Source organism: Orcinus orca, chromosome 1, assembly GCF_937001465.1.
Source record: "Orcinus orca chromosome 1, mOrcOrc1.1, whole genome shotgun sequence".
Classification (NCBI taxonomy): domain Eukaryota; kingdom Metazoa; phylum Chordata; class Mammalia; order Artiodactyla; family Delphinidae; genus Orcinus; species Orcinus orca.
The window spans coordinates 102,361,635-102,375,800 of record NC_064559.1 but is presented as its reverse complement, the minus strand read 5'-3'; the positions used below and the strand labels follow the sequence as shown (position 1 = coordinate 102,375,800).

Sequence of the window (14,166 nt, the reverse complement as noted above, 5' to 3'; positions counted from 1 at the left end):
AAAGAAACCAAAAGAGAAAACATTGCATGTTTCTTCAAAACAAAGATATTTTCTTTAGAAAAGCTGTATGAGAAAAGGGAAGGTTTTCTCTGGGCTGATGTAACGATTTTCTGAAGAGCGAGAGAGAAGTCAGAAATTCATTAAAAAGTATTTAACAGATTAAAGCACATACTTAGAGATTGGTGAGATACTATCTGTTGTTATTCCACAAGATTTTGCTGTTTTCTCTATAGGAATTCCTTGTTGTGACCACGGTCATATACTTTCTTTCAGATATTAAGACTCCAGAAAGATGTCTTCTCAACATCAGCAGTGCAAGCAGCCCTGCCAGCCACCACCAGTGTGCACACAAAAATGCCATGACCCTTGCCCACCTTGCAAGTGTCCAGACCCTTGCCCACCTTGCAAGTGTCCAGACCCTTGCCCACCTTGCAAGTGTCCAGACCCTTGCCCACCTATAAAGTGCCCTGACCCATGCGTGCCTCAGCAGTGCAAGCAGAAATGCCCTCCTGGGGCACCTGTTCAACATTGCTAGCAGAAGTGGCCACCCAAGAGTATGTAAGAGCTTGAGCTTTTATCTGCATCTGGAAAGGATAAGGACAATGGACTCAACTAGTTCCAGAGCTCCACCATCCTCTTCTCTTCAAAGCCTATCATGGATACGGAAGAAGCTTCTCCACCTTTCAGCCTCAATATGCGAGTGGTGCTTCCTGACAGACAGAGGTTTCTTACCTGCGGGTGCTGTACTGCTTCCCTCTGGGAGGTGCCCAAGAAAGCATCGCAGAGCCTCTGAAGGAAGAGCAGCCGCTCTCCTCCTGGGCGCCCTCTGAGGATTCTCTCGCTGTCTTCTGTGTCGGTCGGTCACCTGGGCATGGGTTTCTACCAGCTGAGCAATTGTTACTTATCCTCCACGTCCTGAATAAAATACAGTTCTTTTGTGAGATGGGAAAATATTTTCTTTCTTTGCAAACCTGCTTTTAGCAATATCATATGATAATGTTGCTTGATTTCTATCCTTCTTTGATCCCGAGTTTCAGGCTTTCACAGTCAGTGTTATCTGAATTTTGAGTCGTATCAATGATTATTTCTATACAGTTAAAAATCCAGGTTATTTTCCTAATTATTGCTTGACTCATTTAAAGAACAAGTTTTGTAACTTCTTGGGATTTCAAATCCTTTAATAAACTCTGGGGAAAATCACATATACAGTGCCCACTTGCTTAGCCATAAAAATTACATGAACGTGTGTCATTTAGTTGGCACAATGCCGAGCATGTAACTGGCATTTGAGAGGTGGCAGATCATCATTGTCCCTGTCATCATCACCGTCACCACCACCAACACTGTCACCACCACCCCCAGGTGCTCCAAGCAGGGGAGTGGCTCTGACATACCTAGTAGAGCAAGCAAGGATATTCTTTAAACTTTATGATCCATTCATATTCTGTGTTGATTTTCTTTACCAGTTTAACTGAATTTTTAATCTGACCCCACAAAATAACCAGTTTGGGAAATTATTGGGATACTCTGTATAAAATTATAATAGTTCTGAAAACATGGGTAGTACAAAAGAAAGGGAATTTAAAGGGACCTTACCAGACAAAGTGCTACCTCTTCCCCATTTGTACAACGTGCCCTTCTTATTGCAAAACTCAACAACCGCAGGGTCTTACTATGTTTTTTCACCTCGGAAATTACATTCTTCATTATTTTGACCCCACATTTGAGATACACAGGGGATTCCAATGTTTATCTTGATTTACAAAATGACTGTTACTATGCCGCTTGTTTTCCAAGTGCTTAGCTTACTGGTCCAGTAAGCTGTGAAAAGGGATGTGTTCATTAAGCATATCCCTTCTTGTGGTTAGAAGTAAAGGAGTCAAAGATGCCAGAACTGCAGAAGCAAACAAAAGCCCATGTTACTGTTCAACGCTCACCAGACCGTGTCATGAGTGAAAAATCAACACTGCTATTTGGGAGTTGTCTCTACTGTAGCTACTGTTATTTGACCTGACATAGAAATTAGTTCTTTGAGGTGGGGTGCTCCTGTAACAAATCTTAAAAAAAAAGTGGCATTGGCTCATGTGTCTGGAGGTGGTTGGAAAGGAATCTGATATTGGAAGCCGTAAATGTGGTGCTACATGTTATTCAAAGGCAAAACGTTTGAAGTAATGGTTGTCCATGGTATCTTTAGAGGCAAAGCAATGGTTGCTCACTTGCTGATTTGCCCAGGGTATTTCAGGAGATGTATGTTCAGGAAAATCTTTCTGGTTGACAGGCCAGAAATGTAAAGAATGAAAAGAAAAATAATACAGTCCAGAAGTTCAAAACCTTGTTGAATTAGAAAACTCACCGCTTGTAAGTCCTAAAGAGTAAGAGATGCGATTAGAAGTGGTTTTCAACTAGAAGTTCAATTTCAGTGGACTGTTACAACAGGGAAAGTAGACAGAAGTTGTCTTCTTTCCACCTGTGTGCCAGGGAGCCTCATGGTTGCTGTATTATGTTAGGGGAAAAAGCAGTCATTTAATCAGGCCAGAAAATTCCTTCTACAAAAGGACCTAACTGAGATCTGTAGGACATAGAAATGATTGGGGGACTGAAATTATATCAGGTGCCTAATAAGTTTCTGAGGGAATTGAGAACTAAATTAACTATGGGCCAAAACGAAAAAGAATGATTTTTAAGATTACTAACGACATTCCCGCGCACCTTTCCCTAATTTCCAACTAGGAAATCAGATATGGTCAGTACAGGTGACTAAAAGGGAATATCCACTCTGAGGTGACTACAAGGACCCCAGAGAATGATGGATAAAGGAAGCTCTCTCAGAGAATAGTATCAGATCCTGAGAGAGCCAAGGAGGAGAAGGAACACAGAGATGCTCAAACATTGTTACTCCGTTGTATGATACTTATTCCTTCATGCTTTCCCTCTGGGATTATTGAGGAATAATTAACAAACGAAATTGTACATATTTACTGTGTATAATGTGATGACTTGACATATATGTACTTTATGCAGTCATTACCATCATCGGTCACTTAGAACATAAATCACTTCATCAGTAACAATGTAATGTGTGTATGTCTCCCTGTTTCTGTGTGTGTGTGTGTGTGTGTGTGTGTGTGATGAGAATGCTTATGGTCTAATTTCCCAGCAAGATTCAACTACACAAGTGAGTGCTATTACCTAGATCACCATGCTCTACTGTAGACTCTGAGAACTCATTCATTGTATGATTGCAGGCTTGTACCCGTGGCCAAACATCCGACCTTTCCCCGACCCCTCAGACCCTGCTGACCACCATTCTACTCTCTGTTGCTCTGACATCTGTTAGTTTGGAAACACATTCCAAAATGAACAATGGTACGAAGGAGAAATAAGAAATAAATAGAAAATAACCTGAGATGAACGAAAATGAAAAGAAAACATACAAGAACATTCGGGATAAATGTAATGCAGCACAAACAGAGCAACATATGCCTAGAGATATCTATATTACAAAAGATGATCTCAAATCAGTAGCCTGATAGACATGGATGCATGTGTGTGGGTTTATGAAAATTGAAAACTCGTAACACTAAATACAGAAAAGTATCAGCAGTGATTGTTTTTGGCCGTTTAATACACATGCTCATTTTTTAACAGCTTTATGTTTCCGCATTGTATATTAAATGGTATACCTTCATTTTAATAACAACGTATCATATTGTTAAAAATATATATAGGAGTCAGTGAAGATGTGGCTGAGCTGCAAGCAAAGTTTACGACCTGGTCTTCTGGCACATGCCTAGCTGATGACTTTCACACGATTCAAGTGTCTCCTCTTTCTCCTCCTCTACTCCTCATTTCCCTCTTCCTCCTGCTGTCCCATTATAAAACCCCATTCCTAAGAAGCTTCCTGATTATTCGGACAAGACAAGTTACTAGGCCAGTTCTTCCTTCTGACTGCAGGAAGAATTATGAAAGGACTATTACTAAATGCATGGGCGATATGTCAAAGTACCAAATTGGACGGTTAAGGGGTAGATATTGGCAGTGAAGATAATATGGCAGGTTGAGTGTTCTGGCACGTGAAGAAGAAGACAGAGAATAAACGGTGAACATTTTTTTCAAATTTCTCTCTTCAAAGACCTAAAACATTGTTGGACTGAGTGGAAAAAAGCAAATATATCAGATGTGCCCTAAGTTCACATTTCATCCAGCTGTCAGACCTGTAGTGCTTTGCTTATCTTTCCCCTCCCAGCGTCACTCTGAATCATTTATATGTGATGCTCTGAATCTGAAATGGTACCTTATATCTAGTTTTGGTTTCACACAATTGAAACTTCGTATTCACTTATGGAATACAAGAGATTTATTTCCTGATAAAGGAATTTTAAGCGCAGGACAGCGGTCTAGGGAAGAGTTCACGTAAGTTGAGATGGGATATCGTGATTCCATTAAACATCTGTTCCAACATTCTACAGTATCATAAAGCGAGATTTGCAACTTTATTCCTAAACCAGACAGGGCCCTCACCAACCATGATCCATCAAAACACTCTTCAGTGCCCATGGCGACAGCATAGAAAAGAGTAGTGTTCATATCCAGGATAGAAGGGAGGAACTTAGAAAACCTGTTAACATCTAAATCACTGAATAGGCAGAAATGAAGTCTTTGGTAGATGTGCTAAGGCAATGGTTCCTGAACTTCGGTTATTTGCTAATAGCTCATTATATTTGTCATAATTCCACACCCCATGTGTCATATTACATTAATATGTTTGGCTTTAAATTCACTTCAAAATACCTTTGAAAATTTTTATTTTAATTGGCCATAGGTAGTCATGTACATGAAACGACAGATGAAATATTCAAATTATATATTACAACCTGTAGGTTCGTATATACATACAGAAATATGTTACAGAAACTGGGACAAGGACAGAGAGAGAGAGATTAAAATGTCTGGAACACGCAAAATCTGCAGAGCTGAAACTGCTAGAAGTCCATCTGACAGAGGAATATTCTTTTAAATGAGGGAACGTCAGCCTTGTTCTATTCAGGCCGTCATTGGATTGTATGAGAACTTCCCACGTTATACAGGGCAACCGACTTAACTCAGGCTACTGATTTAAATAATACTCTCATCCAAAATCATCCTTACAGAAACACACAGAATAATGTTTGTCCAGTAAACGGGGGACCTGTGCCAGTGAATCTGACCCATAAATTAACCATCAAACCTTCCTTCCAGCACATTGACAAATTGTATGAAGAAAGTACAGCACGATATAGGTTTATTTGACACGTGCTCCACCGTGCCCTAAATGGAAAATGCAAAACATAGGTTTAAAATATAACAAAATTCGTATTAATGATTAAGAAGTTGTACATGAATGGCAATGAACTTCAGTGACTGCATTTTTAATCAAGTGATTTCAACTTTCTCATGAATTTACCCTAGATTTGATGGGAAACAATATGTGTTTAAATAATTCATAAGTATTAAATACATACAAAATTAGTTGCGTGAATGGCATTGCATAATACATTGGGTTTCCCAATAATTTTACAGCGACAGGAAGCCAGAAAATTTGAACAATCCTCTGAGATTTCTTCAAAAATTGAAGACATCCGAAGAGGTCAGTTGGAAAAATTGGATTGGAGCATGTGTTATGTCCCTTTGGGAGGTATGAGCAAAAAGCTTCATTTCTGTTGTAAGTCTTGGGTCTGAGCTGCCAGCTCATCTCAGTTATGGTAGGGGATGCTATGTGCCTAGTGGATTCCTTGTGGCAGGAAGTAAAACAGATTTATAAAGGTCACAGGCATCTGACTGCTGGATGTTCTTTATTTGAAGGAGCAAACAGTGAAAGGAGGACCGTAGTGGTCAACACTTTACTACACGTTTCCAAGTGTCAAGGTAGGGAATCATATGAGATGATCTGCAAATTTCCCTCAGACCATTTTCGAAGACGAAACGAGACTTTGTTTAGCAAGCCATGAATCAAACCGAAATGAATTGAAAGAAAGACTTGAGGTAAAGTGACATGTGTCACCAGGTAGCGAGGCCCATTTCAACCCAGTATGTACAACAAACTTGCCACCAGATCAAGTGCAACTAGGCAGGCAGTTTTAGAGTCAAGGATGGTGAAAGATACGAAAGGGTCATCCTCCCCAGTCAAGGAATGGAACTTTTGACTCCAAGTTAGAGGACACTCCAAGTGCTCCCACTGCCTTAAACGACTGAAACTGAGAGCTAAGGCAGGGACTCTGTGAGTCATGAGAACATAATCCAGTGAGGAGATCCGGGATCAGGATATTTCCTGTTTTCAGAGTCCCTGCCAAGCCAGTTATGGATGGATTTGCATTTGGGTTGGGAAATGATTGGACCAGACCAAGTTTGGTAGTTCCGCTTCCCCCTGGGTGGGGCAGTAAGCGCCAATAAATAGGTCCTCTGCTGCACGACAGCTATCCTCCTGCCACTCGAGTTCTGATTGACTTTGGAGAACCTGGTGAGTCTTATTCTTCATTTCAACTTTGTTCATGGACACCCAAATGTTGAGTTTATGCTAGACTCAGCAAGCTTGATGGGTCCAAAATTATGATCATGGGTATAATGCTACTTAGTGGATGAGAACTTGGAATCTGGGCACAATGTTGTATTGTATTTACTAGATTACTGATACCTAGTTTGAATTCCTCTATTGAAAAAGAAATTAACAGGAAATATTGACATGAAGGGATAAAGAGCAAAGTATTTACCTTCTTCTATGCCTTTCTCTTGGACCTCTGCTGTGATTTCAGAGGCATTTATCTTAGAAGGTGTGAGACCCTTACACTCATCCTGATTGCCCTCTGCTCTGGATATAAGTCATCCTGTCGGGACATCATGAGAGGAAATGTTGATACAAATTGCTTGTGAGCTTGCCCATGATTTTAGAACATGTGAGGGCCTTTTCTGAAGATGTCGTTTTCATTAAAAAGAAAAAAGGAAAGAAGGAAAGAAAGAAAGAAAGAAACCAAAAGAGAAAACATTGCATGTTTCTTCAAAACAAAGATATTTTCTTTAGAAAAGCTGTATGAGAAAAGGGAAGGTTTTCTCTGGGCTGATGTAACAATTTTCTGAAGAGTGAGAGAGAAGTCAGAAATTCATTAAAAAGTATTTAACAGATTAAAGCACATACTTAGAGATTGGTGAGATACTATCTGTTGTTATTCCACAAGATTTTGCTGTTTTCTCTATAGGAATTCCTTGTTGTGACCACGGTCATATACTTTCTTTCAGATATTAAGACTCCAGAAAGATGTCTTCTCAACATCAGCAGTGCAAGCAGCCCTGCCAGCCACCACCAGTGTGCACACCAAAATGCCATGACCCTTGCCCACCTTGCAAGTGTCCAGACCCTTGCCCACCTTGCAAGTGTCCAGACCCTTGCCCACCTTGCAAGTGTCCAGACCCTTGCCCACCTATAAAGTGCCCTGACCCATGCGTGCCTCAGCAGTGCAAGCAGAAATGCCCTCCTGGGGCACCTGTTCAACATTGCTAGCAGAAGTGGCCACCCAAGAGTATGTAAGAGCTTGAGCTTTTATCTGCATCTGGAAAGGATAAGGACAATGGACTCAACTAGTTCCAGAGCTCCACCATCCTCTTCTCTTCAAAGCCTATCATGGATATGGAAGAAGCTTCTCCACCTTTCAGCCTCAATATGCGAGTGGTGCTTCCTGACAGACAGAGGTTTCTTACCTGCGGGTGCTGTACTGCTTCCCTCTGGGAGGTGCCCAAGAAAGCATCGCAGAGCCTCTGAAGGAAGAGCAGCCGCTCTCCTCCTGGGCGCCCTCTGAGGATTCTCTCGCTGTCTTCTGTGTCGGTCGGTCACCTGGGCATGGGTTTCTACCAGCTGAGCAATTGTTACTTATCCTCCACGTCCTGAATAAAATACAGTTCTTTTGTGAGATGGGAAAATATTTTCTTTCTTTGCAAACCTGCTTTTAGCAATATCATATGATAATTTTGCTTGATTTCTATCCTTCTTTGATCCCGAGTTTCAGGCTTTCACAGTCAGTGTTATCTGAATTTTGAGTCGTATCAATGATTATTTCTATACAGTTAAAAATCCAGGTTATTTTCCTAATTATTGCTTGACTCATTTAAAGAACAAGTTTTGTAACTTCTTGGGATTTCAAATCCTTTAATAAACTCTGGGGAAAATCACATATACAGTGCCCACTTGCTTAGCCATAAAAATTACATGAACGTGTGTCATTTAGTTGGCACAATGCCGAGCATGTAACTGGCATTTGAGAGGTGGCAGATCATCATTGTCCCTGTCATCATCACCGTCACCACCACCAACACTGTCACCACCACCCCCAGGTGCTCCAAGCAGGGGAGTGGCTCTGACATACCTAGTAGAGCAAGCAAGGATATTCTTTAAACTTTATGATCCATTCATATTCTGTGTTGATTTTCTTTACCAGTTTAACTGAATTTTTAATCTGACCCCACAAAATAACCAGTTTGGGAAATTATTGGGATACTCTGTATAAAATTATAATAGTTCTGAAAACATGGGTAGTACAAAAGAAAGGGAATTTAAAGGGACCTTACCAGGCAAAGTGCTACCTCTTCCCCATTTGTACAACGTGCCCTTCTTATTGCAAAACTCAACAACCGCAGGGTCTTACTATGTTTTTTCACCTCGGAAATTACATTCTTCATTATTTTGACCCCACATTTGAGATACACAGGGGATTCCAATGTTTATCTTGATTTACAAAATGACTGTTACTATGCCGCTTGTTTTCCAAGTGCTTAGCTTACTGGTCCAGTAAGCTGTGAAAAGGGATGTGTTCATTAAGCATATCCCTTCTTGTGGTTAGAAGTAAAGGAGTCAAAGATGCCAGAACTGCAGAAGCAAACAAAAGCCCATGTTACTGTTCAACGCTCACCAGACCGTGTCATGAGTGAAAAATCAACACTGCTATTTGGGAGTTGTCTCTACTGTAGCTACTGTTATTTGACCTGACATAGAAATTAGTTCTTTGAGGTGGGATGCTCCTGTAACAAATCTTAAAATAATTGTGGCATTGGCTCATGTGTCTGGAGGTGGTTGGAAAGGAATCTGATATTGGAAGCCGTAAATGTGGTGCTACATGTTATTCAATAGCAAAATGTTTGAAGTAATGGTTGTCCATGGTATCTTTAGAGGCAAAGCAATGGTTGCTCACTTGTTGATTTGCCCAGGGTATTTCAGGAGATGTATGTTCAGGAAAATCTTTCTGGTTGACAGGCCAGAAATGTAAAGAATGAAAAGAAAAATAATACAGTCCAGAAGTTCAAAACCTTGTTGAATTAGAAAACTCACCGCTTGTAAGTCCTAAAGAGTAAGAGATGCGATTAGAAGTGGTTTTCAACTAGAAGTTCAATTTCAGTGGACTGTTACAACAGGGAAAGTAGACAGAAGTTGTCTTCTTTCCACCTGTGTGCCAGGGAGCCTCATGGTTGCTGTATTATGTTAGGGGAAAAGGCAGTAATTTAATCAGGCCAGAAAATTCCTTCTACAAAAGGACCTAACTGAGATCTGTAGGACATAGAAATGATTGGGGGACTGAAATTATATCAGGTGCCTAATAAGTTTCTGAGGGAATTGAGAACTAAATTAACTATGGGCCAAAACGAAAAAGAATGATTTTTAAGATTACTAACGACATTCCCGCGCACCTTTCCCTAATTTCCAACTAGGAAATCAGATATGGTCAGTACAGGTGACTAAAAGGGAATATCCACTCTGAGGTGACTACAAGGACCCCAGAGAATGATGGATAAAGGAAGCTCTCTCAGAGAATAGTATCAGATCCTGAGAGAGCCAAGGAGGAGAAGGAACACAGAGATGCTCAAACATTGTTACTCCGTTGTATGATACTTATACCTTCATGCTTTCCCTCTGGGATTATTGAGGAATAATTAACAAACGAAATTGTACATATTTACTGTGTATAATGTGATGACTTGACATATGTGTACTTTATGCAGTCATTACCATCATCGGTCACTTAGAACATAAATCACTTCATCAGTAACAATGTAATGTGTGTATGTCTCCCTGTTTCTGTGTGTGTGTGTGTGTGTGTGTGTCTTTGTATGTGTGTGTGTGATGAGAATGCTTATGGTCTAATTTCCCAGCAAGATTCAACTACACAAGTGAGTGCTATTACCTAGATCACCATGCTCTACTGTAGACTCTGAGAACTCATTCATTGTATGATTGCAGGCTTGTACCGTTGGCCCAAAACCTCCACCTTTGCCCAACCCCTGAGACCCTGCTGACCACCATTCTACTCTCTGTTGCTGTGACATCTGTTAGTTTGGAAACACATTCCTAAATAAACAATGGTGCAAAGAAGAAATAATGAATAAATAGAAAATAACTTGAGATGAACGAAAATGCAAAGAAAACATACAAGAACTTTGGGGATAAATGTAAGGCAGCACAAAGAGAGCAACCTATGCCTGGAGATATCTATATTACAAAAGATGATCTCAAATCAGTAACCTGATAGACATGTATGCATGTGTGTGGGTATATGAAAATTGAAAACTCGTAACACTAAATACAGCAACGTATAAGCAGTGAATATTTTTGGCCGTTTAATGGACATGATCACTTTTTAACAGCTTTGTGTTTTCCCCATTATATATTCAACGATATACCTTTATTTATATAACAATGTATCATATTGTTAAAAAAATATATAGCAGTCAGTGAAGATGTGGCTGAGCTGCAAGGAAAGTTTACGACCGGGTCTTCTGGCACATGCCTTGCTGATGATTTTCACAGGTTTCAAGTGTCTCCTCCTCTACTCCTCATTCCCCTCTTCTTCCTGCTGTCCCGTTATAAAACCCCATTCCTAAGAAGCTTCCTGATTATTTGGCCAAGACAAGTTACTAGGCCAGTTCTTCCTTCTGACTGCAGGAAGAATTATGAAAGGACTATTACTAAATGCATGGGCGATATGTCAAAGTACCAAATTGGATGGTTAAGGGGTAGATATTGGCAGTGAAGATAATATGGCAGGTTGAGGGTTCTGGCACGTGAAGAAGAAGACAGAGAATAAACGGTGAACATTTTTTTCAAATTTCTCTCTTCAAAGACCTAAAACATTGCTGGACTGAGTGGAAAAAAGCAAATATATCAGATGTGCCCTAAGTTCACATTTCATCCACATGTCAGACCTGTAGTGCTTTGCTTATCTTTGCCCTCCCAGCGTCACTCTGAATCATTTATATGTGATGCTCTGAATCTGAAATGGTACCTTATATCTACTTTTGGTTTCACACAATTGAAACTTCGTATTCACTTCTGGAATACAAGAGATTTATTTTGTGATAAAGGAATTTTAAGCGCACGACAGCGGTCTAGGGAAGAGTTTGCGTAAGTTGAGATGGGATATCCTGATTCCATTAAACATCTGTTCCCACATTCTACAGTACCATAAAGCAAGATTTGCAACTCTATTCCTAAACCAGACGGGGCCTTCACCAACCATGTCCCATCAAAAGACTCTTCAGTGCCCATGGGGACAGCATAGAAAAGAGTAGTGTTCATATCCAGGACAGAAGGGAGGAACTTAGAAAACATGTTAACATCTAAATCACTGAAAAGGCAGAAATGAAATCTTTGGTGGACATGCTAAGGCAATGCTTCCGGAACTTCAGTTCTTGGCTAATAGCTCAGTATATTTGTCGTAATTCCACACCCCATGTGTCATATTACATTAATATGCTTGGCTTTAAGTTCACTTCAAAATACCTTTGAAAATTATTATTTCAATTGGCCATAGGTAATCATGTACATGAAATGACAGATGAAATATTCAAATTATGTATTACAAATGTGTGTACATATATACATAGAGAAATATGCTACTGAAAGAGGGACAAGGACAGAGAGAGAGAGATTAATATGTGTGGAACACGCAAAGTCTGAAGAGCTGAAACTCTGCTGGAAGTCCATTGGAGAGGGGAATATTCCTGTACCTGAGGGAGCGTCAGTCTTGTTCTATTCAGGCCATCAGTGGATTGGATGAGAACTTCCCACATTATAGAGGGCAACCGACTTAACTCAGGCTACTGATTTAACTAATACTCTCATCCAAAATCATCCTTAGAGAAACACAAAGAATAATGCTTGACCAGAAAACTGGGGACCCGTGCAAGTGAATATGACCCATAAATTAACCTTAAAACCTTCCTTCCAGCACATTGACAAATTGTATGAAGAATGTAGAGCAAGAAATAGGTTCATTTGACACATGCTCCACCATGACAAAAATGGAAAATGCAAAAAATTGGGTTAAAATATAACAAAATTCTTATTAATGATTAAGAAGTTGTACATGAATGGCAATGGACATCAGTGACTGCATTTTTAATCAAGTGATTTCAACTTTCTCTTGAATTTACCCTAGATTTGATGTGAAACAAAATGTGTTTAAATGATTCATATGTATCAAATACATAAAAATTAGTTGCGTGAATGGCTTTGCATATTAGATTGGGTTTCCCAATAATTTCAAAGCGACAGGAAGCCAGAAAATTTGAACAATCCTCTGAGATTTCTTCAAAAATTGAAGACATCCAATGAGGTAATTTGGTAGAAATGAGATTGCGGCATGGCTTATGTCCCTTTGGGAGATGTGAGCAAAAAGCTTCATTTGTATTTTAAGTCTTGGGGCTGAGCCGCCAGCTCATCTGAGTTATGGTAGGTGATGCTACGTGCCTAGTGAATTCCTTGTGGCACGAAGTAAAACAGATTTATAAAGGTCACAGGAATCTGACTGCTGCATGCTCTTTATTTGAACGAGCAAACGGTGAAAGGAGGACCATAGTGGTCAACACGTTACTACACGTTTCCAAGTGTCAAGATAGGGAATCATATGAGATGATATGCAAATGTCTCTCAGACCTTTTTCGAAGACGAAACGAGACTTTGTTTAGCAAGCCATGAATCAAGCCGAAAGGAATTGTAAAAAGGACTTGAGGTAAAGACACATGTGTCACCAGGTAGCGAGGCCCATTTCAAACCAGTACGTACAACAAAATTGCCACCAGATCAAGTGCAACTAGGCAGGCAGTTTTAGAGTCAAGGATGGTGAAAGATAGGGAAGGGTCATCGTCCGCAGTCAAGGAATGGAACTTTTGACTACAAGGTAGGGAGCACTCCAAGAGCTCCCACTGCCTTAAACGACTGAAACTCAGAGCTAAGGCAGGGACTCTGTGAGTCATGAGAACATAATCCAGTGAGGAGATCCTGGAAGAGGATATTCCCTGTTTTCAGCATCCCTGTCAAGCCAGTTATGGATGGATTTGCATTTGGGTTGGGAAATGGTTGGACCAGGCCAAGATTGGTAATTCCGCTTCCCCCTGGGTGGGGCAGTAAGTTCCAATAAAAAGGTCTTCTGCTGCACGACGGCTATCCTCCTGCTATTCGAGTTCCGATTGAATTTGGAGAACCTGGTGAGTCTGATTCCTCATTTCAACTTTGTTCTTGGACACCCGAAAGTTGAGTTTATGCTGCAGTCCGCAAGCTTGATGGGTCCAAAGTTATCATCATGAGTATAATTCTATTTGGTGGATGGGAACGTGGAATGTGGGCACAATGTTGTATTGTATTTACTAGATTTCTGCTACCTAGTTTGAATTCCTCTATTGAAAAAGAAATTAACAGGAAATAGTGACATGAAGGGATAAAGAGCAAAGTATTTACCTTTTTCTATGCCTTTCTCTTGGACCTCTACTGTGATTTCAGAGACATTTATCTTAGAAGGTGTGAGACCCTTACACTCATCCTGATTGCCCTTTGCTCTGTATATAAGTCATCCTGTTGGGACCTCATGAGAGAAAACGTTGACAGGAATTGCTTGTGAGCTTGCCCATGATTTTAGAACATGTGAGGGCCTTTTCTGCATATGTCGTTTTCATAAAAAAGTAAAAAAGTAAGAAAGAAAGAAAGGAAGGAAGAAACAAAGAAAGAAACAAAGAAAGAAACCAAAAGAGAAATCATTGAATGTTTCTTCAAAGCAAAGATATTTTCTTTAGAAAAGTTGTATGAGAAAAGAGAAGGTTTTCTCTGGGCTGATGTAACGATTTTCTGAAGAGCGAGAGAGAAGTCAGAAATTCACT

The 14,166-nt window shown here is 40.1% G+C and overlaps 2 long non-coding RNA genes across 3 annotated transcripts in view; both read left to right on the top strand.

The window, feature by feature from the left end:
• The window catches only part of LOC125962139 (uncharacterized), a 28,721-nt gene that overhangs the window by 13,603 nt on the left and 952 nt on the right, over positions 1–14,166 (top strand). Inside the window, exon 2 of one of the 2 annotated variants that reach the window (XR_007473614.1) lies at positions 724–1,107. This is a non-coding gene — a long non-coding RNA (uncharacterized LOC125962139). Of the gene's footprint in view, positions 1–723; positions 1,108–14,166 lie in introns of those variants that run through there. The other variant, XR_007473610.1, reaches the window with a different exon arrangement.
• On the top strand, positions 6,388–7,421 carry LOC125962156 (uncharacterized). Its single transcript, XR_007473642.1, has 2 exons — positions 6,388–6,496; positions 7,270–7,421. It is a non-coding gene; the product is annotated as an uncharacterized LOC125962156 (long non-coding RNA).